Here is a 19,979-nt window from a genome sequence, read left to right on the forward strand (position 1 = left end):
AGCAAAACCTCTGTTTGGGCTGACAACTGGTAACCAAGCCCCTCGCCGAAAGGGGAGGAGGCGATCACCTTGTAGGACTCTGTCTGCAGATGACTGGACAGATGAGTGCAGACAAGCTTTCTGTGCATTGAAGCAAGCACTGATAGAGCAAGTTGTATTGGCTCACCCAGACTTTGGCAGGCCGTTTCTGCTTTCAGTGGATGCTTCCTGCAATGGGCTAGGTGCTGTGCTTTCTCAGGTGCCAGAAGGAGAGTTGACAGCGAGACCAATTGCTTTCGCTAGTAAGTCCCTCACTTATGCACAGTCAAAATATCCAGCGCACCGCCTTGAGTTTTTCTCCATGAAGTGGGCTATTTGTGACAAATTCCATCATTGGTTAAGGGGTCACCGCTTCACGGTTTGGACGGACAACAATCCGTTGACTTATATCTTGTCAAAAGCCAAGCTGGATGCCTGTGCACAGAGGTGGGTTGCCAAGTTGGCACCTTATGAGTTCGACATCAAATACATACCTCGTCCTAGGAACATTGTTGCTGATGCACTAAGCAGAGAGCCTTTTGTCCAGCCTAGTGCCCTACATCGATTGACGAGAGTCCCCTACACGATGCTCCTCAAGGAGGCGGCGGCCGTGCATCCAGGACAAGTGCAGGATGTTTTCCGGTGGTCCATTGATCCCTTGGATGGTTGTTCCGGTGCTGAGGGTGCTTTGACCTGTGCTTCAGCTGTTGTCAGACCCCCAGGAGCTTGTTCAAGATTGGATGTCTCGGCTGTTTTGCATTCTTGCCGGGAGCGTGATGAGTTGAGCACACATGCTCTGCTACTCCCTCAACTTCCGCAAGCTTTACTGCCACGGGCAGACACTGACGTTCGATCCCTTTCTCATGAACAGCTGATGAGGGGAGAACGTGAGGATGCTACACTGAGCAGAGTAATATTCTTTGTGGAGAGGGGGCGTCGCCCATCCAGAAGGGAACAATGTTCTGAGTCTGTGGAGACCATGAGGCTATTGAAGCACTGGCATAAGCTTACTCTGAAGATGGGCGTGCTGTATCGGGTTACTAAGAATGTGATCACTGGGCGGAAGTCCTACTTGTATGTGGTTCCAGGCTCCATGTATGACAGGGTGTTGAAGGGCGTTCATGATGACGCAGGCCACCAGGGTCGACGGAGGACTTTGTATCTTGCCAGGCAGAGGTTTTTCTGGCATGGCCTTGACCGAGATGTTGCCGATTATGTCAAACAATGCAGACGATGTGTCTTCAGCAAATCTCCTGAGCCGGAAGCCAGGGCTCCTCTGAAAAACATCATCACTACAGAGCCTCTCGAACTCGTTTGTATCGATTTCTGGTCTGCTGAGGACTCAAATAACAAATCTGTTGACGTGCTTGTCGTCACTGATCACTTTACGAAAGTCTCTCATGCTTTTGTGTGTCCAAATCAATCAGCGAAGTCTGTCGCTCATCAGTTGTGGAACAACTTTTTCTGTGTTTATGGTTTTCCGCAGCGAATTCACTCTGACCAGGGTGCGAATTTTGAGAGTGCACTGATTGCTGAGCTTTTGGATGTTGCAGGGGTTGCAAAATCCCATACGACTCCGTATCACCCTATGGGCAACGGCTCCTGTGAGAGGTTTAACAGGACACTCGGAAATATGATTCGGGCCCTGCCACCAAAAGCAAAGCACAGGTGGCCACAGGCTCTCAAGTCTCTCACGTTCGCTTATAATTGCACTGTCCATGAGACAACTGGTTTTGCTCCATTTCTGCTGATGTTTGGCAGGCTGCCAAAACTGCCTGTGGACATTCTTTTTGGAGCCATCTTGAAAGATCCTGACATTGTGGACTATGATCAATATGTCCAGGCTCTGCGCCGGGATTTGAAGGAAGCGATGGCTACGGCTCAGACAGTGGCTGCCAAGCAATTAAAGAGACATGCTGAACTTTATGACAAGAAAGTTTGTGGTGCACCGGTGGACATTGGCGATCGAGTTCTGCTGGCCAATAAAGCTGAACGTGGCAAGAGAAAGCTAGCTGATCGCTGGGAAAATACCATCTACCTGGTTGTTGAGAAGAATGATGCCAGCCATACCTTTAAGATTCAGAACTGCAGGAGTGATCAGGTTAAGACAGTGCATCGCAATCTGATTATGCCTGTGAACTTTCTCCCGCTTGACATAGATGATGAGGGCAGCACGGGGGCTTCTGACATGACTGTTGCAGATACTCCGTCTGATGAGGATGGATGCTTGGCTACTGTTGATGATTCAGGGGTTTTAGCTATAGACAGAACAAAGAGTTGGGTGTCTGCACTACCCCTTGATGTGCCAGATTCCATGGGTACAGACATTGGAAATCTTTCTGCTGTCCTTCCTTGTGCTGAAGTGGCACTCGATGGTCCTGCTCAGAATGTTGTGTCACCTACACATTTTAGCTGTGCGGGCTCAGACCTGCTCGGTACTGACCTGCCGAATCCTTCCAGCAGTCTCAGTCATGTGGGGGGGGTTTGCTCTGAGAAGTCAAATAACCAGGCTGTGAGCCGCCCGAGTCACTCCGATGGCTCTGATGTGACCAGTATGGTAGTTCAGAATCCCCACACTCACCTTTCAGATGCTCAGAGTACAATGAGAGAATTCAGATCACGGGCTGGAAGATTACTTAAACCAGTCAGCAGACTTATTGAGATGATGAACCAATGAGCTGTTATGGAGGGTTAAGGAGTGGTCCGCGTACGCATAGTTATTGTTCTGATGGTTCACTGTTGATACTGGTATACACTGTGGTCAGGTGAATGGGTGTTTTTGTTTGTTTGTTTGTTTATTTATTTGTTTCCTTCTCTTTTTTTTTAAAATTGGTTGTGCCAGTATTGTACTGTATTGTATTATACTGTCGTGTGAGCGTATGTAATTATACTGGAGGCCTGCCGCAGTCTCTGAGTGTGCTTAACATGTAGTAAGGCATGTTTATCTGTGTTGGCTTAGGGGAGTAGCTAACCCCTTCTCCTTCTAATTCTCTTAGAGAATAGTCTTCAGACTGAAACACTTAAAGACTAGTATGTGGCTGTCTGATACCTCCTGCACTACAGTTGTTGGTTGTCTGTTTGTTTTCCTTTGTTGTTGTTTTTTTATTGTTATGGCCACATGTATGGAGTTTGGATATTTCTATGCCTGATTTTTTTTTGCCCTGCGTTAGTCACTGCTGGTGTTGAGCAAGTGGAATTCAGTGAGGGGGAGTGTGACGGGTTAGTGGTTAATTCCACTTGTAAGTCAGCAAACATGGATACTATTAATGTGATTGGCTGCTGTGTGCGTGCTCACCGACATGGGGCGGTGTTTAAGTTAGAATTGCCCCAGTCGATGAGCGCCACAGCAATGGTAAGGCGCACATGATAGTAGCTGTGCCATACTAAAGAATTACTACTCTGTAATAAATAGTAATTAATTGTCTATTGTTAGTCATTCTTTGTAAAAATGTATTTAGTGTCTGTATTAGTATTTCTGTCATTGTGTGTTCATTGGATAGTATATGTAGAATGCTTTTCAGTATAGCTAGTTGGCATATAGCTAATTTCTGCTCCTCCCCTCCCCCCCCTCTTAGCAAACATCACAAAGTGGATGCTATTTTGCTGGCAGTGACGACGCTTTCTTTTGTTTTGTCAGGTATATGCTTGTCTTATTCACATTTTATATTTTATGTTAAGTTAGAATTGCCCAGTCGATGAGCGCCACAGCAATGCCAACATCACAAAGTGGATGCTATTTTGCTGGCAGTGACGACGCTTTCTTTTGTTTTGTCAGACACAATAAACCGAGTCTGGAAACGGGTAAATGTCTCAGTTTATCATCCAACACAACGTAGTTACACAGAACCAATACCGCTTTGTTCTCGAAGGTGTGCGCGCTCTTCGTCTGTAGGTAGCTACTTTGATGCAGCCAGGTAGAGAGACCGAACAAAGGGGGATCCCCCGTTTTAAAGGGGATTTCCACATCCGTCCACAAACGTAGTTCCACATCCGTCCTGACGTGGGCCATGCACAGCACCCCCCCCCCCCCCCCTCCCCCCTCATTTGTCTGTGGAGGCATGGTACCTACACTGGACACACGCCGAACACTGCAGTGTCCAGAAGAGCAATGCCAAGAAACCACAACTAATGCTCTCACCGAGTCCAACAGAAGATTCTTTATTTTATTTTCTTTATTGTACGTTGCGTCGTCAAAAGTACTTTTATTTTGTTTAGTCATTCAAGTCAAGCTCATCTTCTTTCCCAGTCAAGTCATCTGCACAAGTTTGTCTGCGCTCTCAAGCTGCGACTGTGACGTCACCACTAAGTCTCCGCGACTCGAGCCGCCTCACGTGACCTGCTCCGCAGACCTTAGCCGTATAAATAAATAACTGTTAATTTTAACTATTAAAATGCACTATTTAAGTAGAGCGCTACACAGCATACCTCTCTCAGTCGGGTTTGCTGCAGAACTTTCTAAGTAAAATAAAAATAAAGGAGGGATTTCTGTGAAATTAATAACAAAATAAATCATAAATACAACAAAATATATACATAATTTTTTCCATCCACTACATTCACCCCTCCTAAATTTCACAGAAACCCCGAATGTATTAACAGTAATGAGAATCAACCACAATAACACACACAATAGGAGCAAACATCTTTCAAAATCCGGTCCAAATTACCTCAAAGGAAATAATCCTAACTTCCAGTATATCAAACTACTTGCAAAACAATTTCAGATGGAGTAGAAGTTGATCAGGCTTCAGCTCCTTCTTAGGAAATATGATGCCTTTTACACCACATATGACTTGGTACCTTCTTAATCAGATGTTCTTTCCAAAACAAAGCTTACTCCAACAAAACCTGTCATTGTGACCATGGGCGTAATTTTGATTTCAAAAGTGGGGGGGACATGGAATATTTAAAATATTTAAATATTTGGTTTTAACCGTAAAACCTGGGGGGGGGGGACCAAAACCGGCTTTTGAAAAAGTGGGGGGGACATGTCCCCCCCGCCCCCCCAAATTACGTCCGTGCTTGTGACAACATAGGAATTCCCCTACTGTCCATTTTAAGACAAAGAAAACAAAGACTGTGACCTTCTATGTTTACCCAAACATGCCTACAACCCTTCTACACACACACACACGAAGACACACACTTCTAAGGTTTCCATTCAATTAATCTCAAGCACTGTTATTGTCTTCATATACTGTATCGCCTCTTCAAAACTTAGGTAATATTTAATCAAAGGTAATGTTTATAGTGAATGATTTATCAGTTGTGTTTTTATTGATTTTCATCAGTTGTGATGGTGTTTATTTGTTATTTGACAACTGAAATAAATGATAAATAAAATAATGAAACTTGAATGTGTCACGGTACGGCGGCCCCCTACTGGTCGCCCCCGTCTACAGCAGCAGCTTGTCCTGTGGGTGTGGTGTTGTGTTCGTCCCTCAGGTGGGCGGAGCCCGCGATCCGTCTCACCTGAGGGTCGTTTGTTCATTTATATATGTCTTGTCTTTGTACCAGTCGACCGCTGGTTATTATATCCTTAATTCGGATCAGTTCACGGGTTTTGGTTTGCGCACTTTACATATTAAACCATCCTATTTCCCTGAGACTTGGCGTGATCGTTTCCATTTATTTTCGCTCACCCTACCCGTCACAGAATGAATGTTTTTTGTGTTGTTGCTTCAAAAGCACTTGGTCTTACTTAAAGTTAATATTGTTTTGAGTATTTTGTGTTTTCTAGGCAAATGTAAGGCACTGTTTCGTTGTTCACCTGTTGATCAAGTAGGCTTAGGGGTTTTGATGTGATGCTAAGCAGAAAAAAATGTACTTTTACTTAAGTATTTTTGAAGTCAGATACTTTTGTACGTCTACTCAAGTAAAACATTGGGCAGTGAATACTTTTACTTGAGTAATATTCAATGCAAGGTAACTGTACTTTTACTCAAGTACATAATTGATGTACTTCGTCCACCACTGCCCAACACACACACTCTCTCTCTCTCCCTCTCTTTCTCTTTCTCTCGTACATACACATACAACTGACTAAATTTAAATAATCTGATGTGACTCAGTCACTGAATCTAAAAAACTGAACTGAAAACATTGAACTCTCAGGAATCTGAACAGGATTTTTCTTTCCCTTTTAAATTTTTTTTACATTTACAGAAATTCACACTTTTTTACTTTGCTCTTATCAACATGTGCTTTGTGAGATTTAACTGGCCGTTAATAAATGTTGCTGTGAAACATCATAATTACAACATTACAGTTCTGAGAAAAGGAGAACAGCTTCTTTTCTCCGAACTGTAATGTTGTAATTGTGATGTTTTTGAAGCTCTTTATAAAAGCCTCTTTCACAACTTCACCATCAGTTCATCACAAACCTACTTCACTTCTCTCTGACTGCAGAACAGCACAATGGCAAGAATCTCTACATTAACACCTCTGTAACTTCTGTAACATACAAGTTTTTATTCAATTAATAAGTATATTCTTAATTCTCAATTTAAAAGCAGTAAATTTTGCTTATTGATTATTGGATATACATTGAAATGTTTAGGTTGATGTTCAGGCTTGATTTCTGCTTTGTTCGGGTTCTAATATTGGTGTGTGTTTTGTCCAGGTTCACTGTGGAGTCCTGACAGGACTCGTCCTGTTCTCTCTGCTCTTTTCTCGTCCTGTTCTCTCTGCTGAAATTAATCTCCAAACTCTCAGCAGCATCACCACCTACCTCCAGAACAAGTGAGATCCACAATTTTATTTACACAAAACCTAGATTTAGAGGTTATCGTGGAAGTTTCAGACCTGATTAATTAAGGCGATGAGTAAGACCTGCCAGTTCAGCCAAACCATAACACTGCCTCCACCATTCTTACCAGCCCCCAGTGTGATTTAAATACGTTAATGGTAGATTAATCCCACAAGAGAATATTGTTCATGTCTTTTTTGTTGTTGTTGCTTTAGCTGTTATTTATTCCTGTGATTATGCTGCTTTCAGTGATTTATTTCTTCTCTGTTTGTTTATAGTTATGGAAGTGGTGCTAATCAGTTTGCGGTGGCCATTAATGTTCCGGCTGTCAAGTGTGCCGCTGGTGCACAACCTGATAATAACTTCCTTCCAAATGATTTGCCACAGACGGTGAGAGAACAAATGAACAGACCTGCCAAGGTCTACAATGGTCAGCGGCTGATTGGTGCCAAACCCAAAATAGCAGAGAAGTTTCACTCTGAATACCTACTGCTGATCCGTTCAAACCCACCAAACGAGTCCCCAGACGACCCCCTCATGCAGAAGCTCCTGGATAAAGACCCTAAAGGCTGTGTGGTCTTCTACACATTTAACTCTCCCTGTACGAAAAGCTGCTCATCACTTGGAACAGCCAACAGCATCCTCCCTGCCCTCAAGATGTTCAGAAATCATAGAGGTCCAAAAGCTTTTGTTTTCAATCAGGTTTGGGAGGAGGACAGAACTGAACCTAACAATCTGTTTCTGAAACAGAACATTAAGCGCATGAATGATGATGTGCCTGTGTACCGCTGTAACGGCAGTTGTATTGCCTGTCTTTCATTTAAAAGAAATTTTCTTGATCAGTGTGTGCGCTAAAGTTATCTGCTAGCAGACTCTTACCTTCATTTACATTTTAAGCCAAGAGATCTTCATTGATGTCTCTCTCTGCTTCCTGTTCACTACTGCTGCTCTTTCATTCAGCAATAAACTCTCAAGCATTTCATCAGTCTGTTCTTCTTTATCACACACTCAATCAGTCACTCACAGAACTTGTGATAAATATCAACATGTGCTGTGTCTGTTACCATTGTGTTCAATAAAATATTAAAAACAGCTACTGCCTGACAAAAAATTCAGAATTTAAGTAAAACAGGATCTGAGTTAAAGGAACCGAGAGCATTAAAGTTTAAATTAAAATAATTAAAATATATCAAAAAGCAAAAAGTTTTTTTTTATTATGTAAGAACTTTCAACACACACTTTTCCCTCATTCCACACACAATCCACAGTTTACATTAATGATGTGCAGGGCGTCTGACTTTTATTTTGAAAGAAGAACAAATGCCCGGCAGCACTGTGATGGCAGAACAACATATAGTGTCGCTGTCACATTTTACAGTTTTTCTCAATCAATTTGGTACATTTCTCACATCATGGTTTACACTGGCATCACAACAAGTGCATTTCTCACAATAGCAAACAGCAAAACTCAATGAAATACCTGCAAAAGCACATACATTACTCAAAATTTTGTTTTTTTTGAGACACATTGAGTGTCTTAGACTAAAAAGTTCGCTCTGGCGCCAACCACAGGCGATATAATAATTATACTTAAATTTTGTCCATTTTACACCGCCCCGATAACGTTCGCCACCCACTCCAGGTTCAAGTCTCACTTCAAGCGATCTTGAAAAGTTGGCAACCCTGTACCTGAGCTGTATAAAAAATGCCGAAACAGAGTTTCCTGAAAACAGTGGGAAAAAATTGCATTTTAAATCGCAATCACAATTTATAGATAAAAAATTGCAATTAGATTATTTTCCAAAATCGTTCAGCCCTACTATGAGCTAGTCTTGATATCCTATATGGAATAAGAATGCAAAAATGCAAAACAAAAAATGTAATAACGTCAGAATTGATGTTAATGTGCAGCATTACAGCAGAAAACACATTTCTGAATTACATACATGTTTTCTCTATGAAATGTTTGAACGTTTGAAGACACAGTTGTTCTTCCAATATTCAGCTGCACCCAGTGATCAGCTTCAGCCATTGTAAGACCATGACTTACATGAAAACATGGTCCACAATTGTTGCCCTTATTTCACTCTTTTGTCCCCTCAGCCTTAACCCACACAGTCTTACCCCTCTACACCACAGAGTCTTACTCCTCTTCTTGGATGTTCACCCTGTACATGGCCTTGTCTTTCCATTATGAGACTTTGTGATACTGCAGTGTTAAGAGTCTATAAATGTTTTTTTTACTGCCAATTACAGTAAAGATTCATGAGACGCACCTCTGACCTATGGTTGAGACCATTGGTTGAGCTAAACCTTCATCCAATTCCCTTTCTTACTGTAACTGAATGTTCACCTGCAAACAATTTAATCAAGTTAGGATCAATTACCAAAATGTAACAAAATGTCCCCTCTTCCAAACCCACAAGATCCTCCCCACCTGCTTCTTGGCTCTCTGACCCCCTGCGTAACAACCGACGAGAACTGAGGATGGTTGAGAAGCGATGGAGGAAATTGAAGCTTACTGCTGATCTTCACTTGTATCAGTCTCTCCTGTCCCTATCCTGTCCCTATTCTCCATGGAACTAACTGCTGCTAAGACATCATTCTACAGAGAGAAGCTGAAGGCATCTACATCAGATCCACGCAAGATGTTCAAAATCTTTTCTTCTCTCCTCAAACCCTCCCCCCCCTCCAACTCCCACTTCTCTTACTGCAGATGATTTTGTCAACTCCTTTGAAGAGAAGGTTACGATTCGCAGCACCTTTTCCCTAGTCCCTGTGCCCACTGTGTCCCCTCCTACTCCTCCCTTTTCTTTAACCTCCTTCTCTCCTCTCTCAGCTTCAGTTGCTGACATCCAGCAGTCCCACCACATGCCCTCTGGACCCCATCCCATCCACACTCCTCCAGACAATCTCCCACAAACTCCTCCCTTTCATCTCGACCATCATCAACAACTCCTTATCTTCAGGAATTGTGCCATCATCATTCAAGGCAGCTAGGGTGGTGCCAATCCTAAAGAAACCCAACCTTGACGCCACCAACATCAGCAACTACAGACTGGTATCTCTCCTCTCATTCCTCTCTGAGATCCTTGAACATTCTACAGAAACTGCACTCATTGCAGTAACTGAGAAACTCCATGCGGCTAGAGCAACTGGACTATCATCAGTTCTGATTCTGCTTGACCTTTCGGCGGCCTTACACACAATCACGAGATCCTCCTGTCCATCCTTTCAGGCCTTGGTATCAATGGCAATGCATGGACGTGGTTTGCATCCTACCTGGAGGGACGTTCCTACCAAGTAACATGGGGAGGATCAACATCCACGCCATGCAAACTCTCCACCGGTGTTCCACAAGGCTCAGTGCTGGGTCCACTTCTTTTTTCCCTTTATACCTGCTCACTGGGTGAGAATTTCTGCACATGGCTTCGCGTATCACTGTTATGTGGATGGCACCCAGCTCTTCTTTTCCTTCCCACCTTCTGACACACAGGTTTCAGCTCGAATCTCTGTCTCTGTCTAAAAGACATTGCCTCTTGGATGGCAGCTCACCACCTAAAGCTTAACCCAAGCAAGACGGAGATGCTGTACATCCCTGGAAGAGCCAGTCCTCATCGTGATCTTTCTATCTCATTCGAGAACACCGTGATCACTCCATCCATGGAAGTGCGTAGCCTTGGTGTAGTTGTCTACAATCAACTCTCCTTCACGGCCCACGTTGCTAACACAACACGATCATGCAGATTCGCCCTTCACAACATTCGGAGGATTCGGCCATTTCTCTCTAGGGAGGCCACTCAGGTACTTGTCCAGTCCCTTGTCATCTCAAGACTGGACTACTGCAACTCCCTCCTGGCTGGTCTTCCTATGCATTCCATCAAACCCCTGCAACTGATCCAGAACGCTACAGCTCGGCTGGTCTTCAACCTTCCCAAGTTTAGCCATGTCACTCCCTTGCTGTGCTCCCTCCACTGGCTTCTGGTAGCTGCCCGCATCAAATATAAAGCCCTGGTGCTGGCCTACAAAGCAAAGAATGCTCCAGCTCCTCCTTACTTGATGGCCATGGTAAAACCCAGAAGCATACCTAGAGCCCTCCGTGCCTCAAGTATGACTCGTCTTGACCCTCCACCATCCAGGACACATGGGAGACAAGCATCCAGACTTTTCTCTGTCCTGGCTCCAAGGTGGTGGAATGAACTTCCCTTGTGTGTCCGAACATCGGAGTCACTTGCTATCTTCAGACGCCGACTGAAGACCCACCTCTTTCAAGTGCACTTTACATAATTATGCTTTCGTCTACTGTGCTTTACCGTTTCTTTCCTCAGGTGTTTGTTATAGGTATTGCTTACTGTCTTTTTCTCAGGTATTGTGCATAATTGGGGTATAGGAATTGCTTACTGTCTTTTTCCTCAGGTGATGTGTTTATTCAGGTATAATAATGACTTGGCATAATTGTTAGGTATCATATGACTTTTGTCTAGTGGTGTTTCCAGCTTAGAGTACCTTGTGTTCAGGACTAACTATACTACCTTGGAGATTCCAAGCAACTACGTAGCTCTTTTGTAAGTCGCTCTGGATAAGAGCGTCTGCTAAATGCCATAAATGTAAATGTAACAAAAAATTCACTAAATAAATAAATGTAAAATGATGCCTGTGATGAGGTCAGAGGAGCCTGTCTCATCCCCATTACTGCAAAGACTGTGATTAATTAATGTCATTATATGTTTTATGAATTATGTTTTGCACTAGAGAATGTATACTTACCTGTGTTGGAAACACAAGGGAGTGCAGGCGCCTCTCAGGGCTTCTTTTATGCAGGCCAGGAGAGCCCATGGCCAGTATAGCATAGAGGGGGGGGCAGCTGAAGCATCCTGGGGAAAAGTACACAAAGGTAAATAACACATAATGGATATCCATGTAAATACTGTCAGAAGGTACCTGTGTTGTGTAGGTTATTATTTGTCATATGTATGTGTTTGTTAAACCCATTTCATTGCATACCCCTATACGTGCACCCCATTCTGTAATTGGTAGGGTCCAATTAGGCAGAGGGTGGGGTTATGGGTATATAGGGACAAGGGATTGTTTGCTGAGAAGGTTGGTTGGGTTTTTGCTGGTGAAACGTGTACGTATTGACTGCTGTGAGTCAGTAATTGTGAGATTGCTATAACTTACTAATGTACAGTTTGAATCTCTGCTGGTAACGCCATAATTTTTAACCTTCGTTTGTTTTCTTTGTTACAAGTTTTTCTTTTCCTTTTGTCTACACGTGTGTAGTGAATAAATTCACCCTACGGGCTTTAAAAATATACCCTTCGAGTTGGTCTAAATCTCTCTGCGACACGGACTCAGCACTCCGCTTAGGAATTCTTCCAACCCAAGTCTGGTATCTGAGTACAAGGGACCTGCGGGCGACTGATGTACCCCCTCGCCCGATGACAAATGGTGGCAGCGAAAGTGTCGTGAAGAGAGTATGGCACCAAAGAAAAACACACAGCCGGCAGAACAAACCGCCAGTGGTGCAGAGGAAAGAGAGATCCGAGCAGAAGAGCCGACTCAAAGTGTGTCGACAAGCGGCTTGGAACAAGTATGCAGTCTGTTGCAGAGCTTCATATCAGAACAAAGAACAAAAGACGAACATTGGCAACAAGAATCCATGAGACAAGAACAAAGATGGCGCTCAATGGTCCATCAATTCAACCAGTTACAGGAGGAAGTGCGCGGACGCCAACCAGAACCGGATCGAGCTGAAGCCGGGCACGAACTGACTCAGACACGAATCATTCGGAATATACAATCACCTAGGGCAGTGGTTCCCAAACTTTTTCTGTCGTGCCCCCCTTTAGAAGATGAGAATAATTTGCAAAATGTTGTGGTCTACAGTATCAAAAGCTGCACTAAGATCCAACAGTATAAGGAACGAGACGAGCCCATTATCGGCCGATATTAGTAGATCATTCACTACCCTGAGTAAAGCTGTTTCAGTGCTGTGTCACAATGTCTGTGTCATATATTGTGGCTACTCCACCTCCACGCCCTGTGATACGGGGCTGATGAACATAACTGTATCCAGGAGGAGCTGCTTCATTAAAACTTACATATTCGCCTACTCTAGCCCATGTTTCTGTTAAACAGAGTGCATTTAGTCTGTTATCTGAGATTATTTCGTTTACTATCACAGCTTTTGATGCAAGCGATCTAATGTTTAAAAGTCCTAGCCTTAGCTTAATATAGCTGCTCACTTCATGTTGATTATTTAATTTAATTTTAATTAGATTTTTAAAACATATCGCCCTGTTATTCGTATACCTGCCACGGCTAACAGACACAGTCTCAATGGTTTGGTAGTTAGGGAAGTAAGTTCTACTTAGCTGATTTGCGTGGTTTGTTGTGGCTGGTCAGGCCCGACGTAGCACGTCCTCGATGTTCCTGGAGAGGACTGCCGAGCCTAGGCGACTGGGGTGAAGTCCATCTCGGCGGTAGAGTGATGGACGCTCCCGGAAACTCTCCCAGTTGTCGACGTAGTCCACGCCGGCGCTGCTACAGGTGTCCCGGAGCCAGCTGTGGAGACAGAAAAGACGACTGTATGACTCGCACCCTCGCCGGAACGTTGGAAGCGGACCGGAGACAACAAGCCTGGCCGACGTCTTCTTCCGCGCGGTGTCCAGAAGCGAGCGGTAGTGCTCCTTCAGGATCTCGCTGCGCCGGGCGAAGGTGTCGACAGCCCCCACGTGAAGGACGACGGTGCCGAAGTCGTCTCGCTGCTTCAGCGCCGAGGGAAGCCGCCTGGCCACGTCCAGGACACAGCGCCTGGAAAACATGACACAGTGGGGGTTCTTTTAGCGCCTGGCAGGTGAATCTTTACGTGTCGTGTTATCGAGTCGCCGATAACAAGGATACCGCCCTTATTCTTCTTCGGTGCCGGCGCTGGTGAGGGTGGTGTCGGACGCAGGGGTGAGGGCGAGGCGGAGGACCTGGAGCTGAGCACCTCGAACGGATTCGCAGAGGAGAAGTCCGGCTGAGGTAGGGGTGACGACGCCGGCTGCCTTCCGCATCCTCGCTGGCGCTCCCAGCCTGGTGCCCGGGTCAAGATGGCGGTCGCGCTGAGCCGCCGTGACGAGGGAGTGGAGACGGCCGAGTAGGCAGCGTCGCGGGCAGCCTCGAGTCTGGTCTTCTCCTGGGTGAGCTCCGCTTGCTTCTCCAGTAGACGCTGGATCTGCCGACCCAACTTGTCCAGCTCCGAGCCGAGCTTGACGAGAGCCCGTTCCTCCGCGGTAGCCATGAAAAACAGGGGAGACAAAACAGAGGGAGAAAGAAAGAAACAGGGGGAGAAAACAGAGGGAGAAAAAAGAGACGAGAAAACAGAAACGAGATAAGATAATCAGATGTCGGTAAATGTATTATACTGATTTAGAATTGTAGTGTTTAATGTAAGTGTATTAGGCTATAGCTAAGCTATGCTAATGTGATACGTGAATCCGCGTTTGCGTGCGAGCGTGCTGCCGTGCGCCGGTGAAAACAGGAAACAGGAGTGTCGTCACAGGACGTGCTTCACTGCTGTTCATACCTTCACTGCTGTTCATAAAAATGTGAGCAGAATACAAACTCAGGGTCAGGTGACATACAGTTTGTAATGAAAAACCACATTTTATATAGAGTGAAAAATGGTGTAGAACAGCTAATAGTTCCCTCAGGTTTACGGAAGGGCATTTTGGAAATGGCTCATTCAGAACCTTGGGCAGGTCACTTAGGACAGGAGAAGACCTTGAGCAGAATAGCTGGTCGTTTTTTCTGGCCTAGAATACACCTAGACGTCTTAGACCATGTCAAAGCTTGCCCAGAGTGCCAATTAACAGCGCCACAAAAACGAGCAGATAAGGTCCCATTGATTAACATGCCCATCATAGAGGAACCATTTTCTAGAATTGCGATGGATATTGTAGGACCCCTTCCCAGAAGCCAGTCTGGTAATCGCTATATTCTGGTTTTGTGTGATTACGCTACTAGGTATCCAGAGGCTTTTGCTCTGAAAAAAATAAAAACAAGACAAATAGCGAACGCACTCATTCAACTGATATCCAGAGTAGGGATACCAAGGGAGATCCTCACAGATCAAGGAACAAACTTCACATCCATGCATTTACGTCAAGTCTTTGGGTTATTAGGGATAAAAGGCATTACAACCACTCCTTATCACCCTCAGACTGATGGTCTCGTAGAGCGCTTTAATAAAACCCTAAAACATATGTTGAAGAAATATGTTTCAGATACAGGTGCTGACTGGGATGTGTGGCTACCGTTTCTCCTCTTCGCATACAGAGAAGTGCCACAAGCATCAACAGGGTTCTCCCCGTTTCAACTGCTGTATGGTAGAGAGGTGAGAGGCCCTTTAGACGTGCTGAAGGAAGCATGGGAGGGGCAGGACAGCCCTAAGAAATTGAACATTCTGTCTCATGTCATGAAGATGCGTGATAAGCTGCAAACATTGTCGGAGATGGTGCACACCAACATGGAGAAGGCACAGGACAATCAAAAGCGATGGTACGACAAGGTGGTGAAGAACAGAGAGCTAAACGTCGGAGACAGAGCTCTGGTATTACTTCCTACCTCTGATGTCGGACTGCTTGCAAAGTGGCAAGGCCCATATGAAGTGCAGCGCAGGGTGAACAGGACGACCTACGAGCTGAAACTCCCAGACCGAAGGAAACAGCTGCAGAGTTTCCATATCAACATGCTGAGGCTGTGGAAAGCAAGTAGGGAGGACCTGTCGAGCCAGTGCTGGGTAAGATCAGTGAGGGACGAGGAGGAGACTCCTGAGCAATATCTTCCAGGGTCCACCAAGGAGGAAACCACGCTGGATTTGACACACCTGAGCCCACAGCAGCAGAAAGAGCTCCAGCGCATAACACCATCACAGCTGTTCAGCGAAAAACCTGGCCGGACTGGCGTCACACAGCATCACATCCGTTTGCTGACAAAGGATCCAATCAAACAAGCTGTAGGGTGCCTGCACGCCTGGTTCCAGCGCTGAAGGAAGAGGTCAAAGTTATGCTGGAGATGGGCGTGATCGAGCCGTCCAAGAGCGAGTGGTGCAGTCCGGTGGTACTGGTCCCCAAAAAGGATGGAGGTCTCCGATTCTGCATTGACTTTTCCAAAATAAATGCAATATCTGCCTTCGACCCTTACCCGATGCCACGAGCGGACGAGCTGATTGAGCGACTTGGTAAGGCCACTTACCTTTCTACATTAGATCTGTGCAAAGGTTACTGGCAAGTGCCATTGACACCAGAGGCGCGTGAGCTAACTGCTTTCCGAGTTCCCTCAGGTCTGTTCCATTTCAGGACTATGCCCTTTGGCTTGCACGGAGCTGGGGCGACGTTCCAGAGGCTCATGGACAGTGTGCTGAGAGGGACGGAGGAGTTTGCGGCAGCATACGTCGATGACGTCGTCATCTATAGTGCTTCATGGGAGAAGCATATGAGCCACTTGAAGGAGGTGCTGGACAGACTGAAGAAGGCAGGACTAACGGTGAACCCCGCAAAGTGCTGTCTTGCCAAGAACACAGTGGTCTACTTGGGCTACGTCTTGGGAGGAGGTGTGATCCGCCCACAAGTGGACAAGGTGGAGGTGGTTAGGAACACACCTACACCAACAACAAAAAGGAGGGTGAGGTCGTTCTTAGGGCTGGTGGGCTGGTACAGGAGATTCATCCCGAACTTCTCCAGCAGGGCAGCGGCTCTAACGAACTTGACCAAAAAGGACATGCCCCAACGCATCAAATGGACGGAGGACTGCGAGAGAGCATTCACAGATCTAAAAGAGTGCTTGTGTTCAGATCCAGTCCTGAGGAGTCCTGATCCGGATGAGCAGTTTGTGGTGCAAACAGATGCATCAGGATGTGGATTAGGAGCAGTGTTGCTCCAGGGACAATCGGACATGTTGCAGCCTGTCCTGTACATCAGCAGGAAACTGTTCCCAAGAGAACAGAACTATTCAACGATAGAGAAAGAGGCTCTGGCGATTAAATGGGCCCTGGACTCGTTGAAATATTCTGTTGGGTGCAGAGTTTGTGCTAGAGACTGACCACAGAGCGTTGCAATGGATGCACCGCATGAAGGACACTAATGCTCGCATCACAAGGTGGACATTGTCAATGCAACCCTTTAAATTTCAGGTCAGATACCGAAAGGGGGCTCAAAATGTTACAGCTGACTTTCTTTCGCGTAACTCTGAGGAGTGACCGACTTAAGGGGGGGGGGGGGGTGTGTGATGAGGTCAGAGGAGCCTGTCTCATCCCCATTACTGCAAAGACTGTGATTAATTAATGTCATTATATGTTTTATGAATTATGTTTTGCACTAGAGAATGTATACTTACCTGTGTTGGAAACACAAGGGAGTGCAGGCGCCTCTCAGGGCTTCTTTTATGCAGGCCAGGAGAGCCCATGGCCAGTATAGCATAGAGGGGGGGGGGGGGCAGCTGAAGCATCCTGGGGAAAAGTACACAAAGGTAAATAACACATAATGGATATCCATGTAAATACTGTCAGAAGGTACCTGTGTTGTGTGTGTTGTGTAGGTTATTATTTGTCATATGTATGTTTGTTAAACCCATTTCATTGCATACCCCTATACGTGCACCCCATTCTGTAATTGGTAGGGTCCAATTAGGCAGAGGGTGGGGTTATGGGTATATAGGGACAAGGGATTGTTTGTTGAGAAGGTTGGTTGGGTTTTTGCTGGTGAAACGTGTACGTATTGACTGCTGTGAGTCAGTAATTGTGAGATTGCTATAACTTACTAATGTACAGTTTGAATCTCTGCAGGTAACGCCATGATTTTTAACCTTCGTTTGTTTTCTTTGTTACAAGTTTTTCTTTTCCTTTTGTCTACACGTGTGTAGTGAATAAATTCACCCTACGGGCTTTAAAAATATACCCTTCGAGTTGGTCTAAATCTCTCTGCGACACGGACTCAGCACTCCGCTTAGGAATTCTTCCAACCCAAGTCTGGTAACTGAGTACAAGGGACCTGCGGGCGACTGATGTACCCCCTCACCCGATGACAATGCCTTAGAGATTATGACATGTTCAGCACTTTTGCATATAATGACCTAGGCCTAAAGACTAAATGTTTGGGAGGGTAAGACAATTCAACAGAGTCCGTATAACACATTTTGATAAACATGTCATAAGCAATTGATAATGTAAAAAACAACAGACAATTGTCCATGTCCATTTGCAAAACGTACAAAAGCATCCGCAAAATGTTAAACACAATAAGAAATGCAATTATGATGTGCACAAGTGACAAGGAGATGTGGAGATTGAATGAACAGTTTTGAGAATTTCAATTCTGATCTGAGAAATGGACCAAATCGACTGAGAAAAACTAATACTCATTACATTAGATTTAACATCAAGCAGACATCCCAAGTCTCCCTGAAGCTGTGGGAGTCTCCCGCATTTTGGTAGTGGCTCCCTGATGCCCGCGAGTCACATATCAGTCCCACCAGGATTTTGCGGGCCTTTTTTGTGATTGTTGCGGGCTAAAATGTTTGCTGTTGCGGGTGTTTTTCAAAAAAATTGCGATGGAAGTTGCGGTGTGATTTTGCTTTTTTGTGAGTACATCGCAATAGGGAATAAATGTTGTATGGTTTCCTCTATTTAGTAGTCCATTTTAATTATCTATTTACCTATTTATTCAGGGTTGCCAACTGTTCAAGATCGCTTGGAGTGAGATTTGAACCTGGAGGGGGTGGCGAACATTAATTGTTGACTTACAACGCAAGTTGTTACCGGGCGGCCTGTAAAATGGACACAAATTAAGTATTATATCGAGATCGATCGCCAGTGGTTGGCGCCAGAGCGAACTAGTAACTCAGATATGGATCAGAGGTAAATAAACTAGATTTTTTTTCGGCGTGAGAAATCGGATGTGTGGCGTGTGAGCGTGTGAAGACGGTCAAATGCATGTGTCTCACACTCATTGCGTGAGAGTTGGCAACCCTGATTTATTTATTTATGGGTATTATGCTTCTTATAAAACTCCTGGTTTTAACACTTCAAGCAATGATTTTATTTCTCTCACTCTGTCAGGGATGTCAAAGTACACTGAGGGCCAAAAAACCAAATTTGCTACAAGCCGAGGGCCAGACTTAAAATCCCTCTGACCACTTTACAGGACGTGTATATGTAATTCCCAAGACGAATTGACGCTGTATTGGCTGCAAAAGGAAGCCAATTCCTTACGTCGATCGCGAAGGAATGTGGGTAGATCGCATGACATTAGAAAGTAGTGGATGAATGACAGGCTATCGTCCATCTGCACTGACGGTTGTATATTGATTGACATACATGGTAGCCAATCTGACGTCTAGGGTTTGACACACGCACCCCATCCCTATTCACATCTGTTATAGGGGACGGAGGAGACAAAACAAGAGTGTCCCGAGTCAACAGGTTGGGAGACCGGGGGATCACACATAAAGGTATCAACCAATGACACTGTGGACCCGGCCCTACGTGCCTGGGCACGAGTCAAAACACAAGCAGGATAAACTGCAGGAGAATCACTTGCCATGGAACTAGATATGCTCTCTGAAGGGCGATCAACCACTATGGGCAAAGGAAATATACTGCTACCTGCGATATCATTCCCGAGAATGAACGAAACACCACTCACCGGTAAGGCAGGACTAACAGCTACACGTATCATGCCAGCGATACCATCCATGTGGAGGTAAATGTTGTGTAAAGGAAGCCTACGAACTCTTAATTCAATGCCTTGAACTAAGACATCTTGGCCACTGTATGTGTCCTCTGACAAGGGCAATACTGTATCCAACAGAAGGGACACTGCAGCGCCGGTATCACGCAGACCTGTGATGGTTTTGCGTGCTGGATCAGACTCACATAGAGAAACTGTACTATCAAATAAAAAGGGCTCAAATACAGAGTCAGCACTGGAAGAAGGGACTTTAATATTTGTGCAATGTACCTTTTTAGCTGAACGTGCATTTTTCTTCTTAAGAGCTAGACAGTTCGCTATAATGTGTCCTTGCACATGGCAATAGAAACATTCACGCGAGTCCGGAGGGGCAGGTGCTTCGGTAGCTACAGGACTCACCGAAGTCCTTGAGCGGAGGGAGTGAGAAGTAGACTCACTGCGGAGAACAGGTGTCGTAAAGACAGTTCTATGAGTTAACACAA

At 45.1% G+C, this 19,979-nt stretch overlaps 1 long non-coding RNA gene across 1 annotated transcript; it reads left to right on the top strand.

The window, feature by feature from the left end:
* The first annotated feature begins 6,394 nt into the window (after window positions 1-6,394).
* Window positions 6,395-7,708, top strand: LOC143474727 (uncharacterized). Its single transcript, XR_013120843.1, has 3 exons — window positions 6,395-6,438; window positions 6,641-6,759; window positions 7,045-7,708. It is a non-coding gene; the product is annotated as an uncharacterized LOC143474727 (long non-coding RNA).
* The last annotated feature ends 12,271 nt before the right edge of the window (window positions 7,709-19,979 follow it).

This window comes from Brachyhypopomus gauderio, chromosome 14, assembly GCF_052324685.1.
Source record: "Brachyhypopomus gauderio isolate BG-103 chromosome 14, BGAUD_0.2, whole genome shotgun sequence".
NCBI lineage: Eukaryota > Metazoa > Chordata > Actinopteri > Gymnotiformes > Hypopomidae > Brachyhypopomus > Brachyhypopomus gauderio.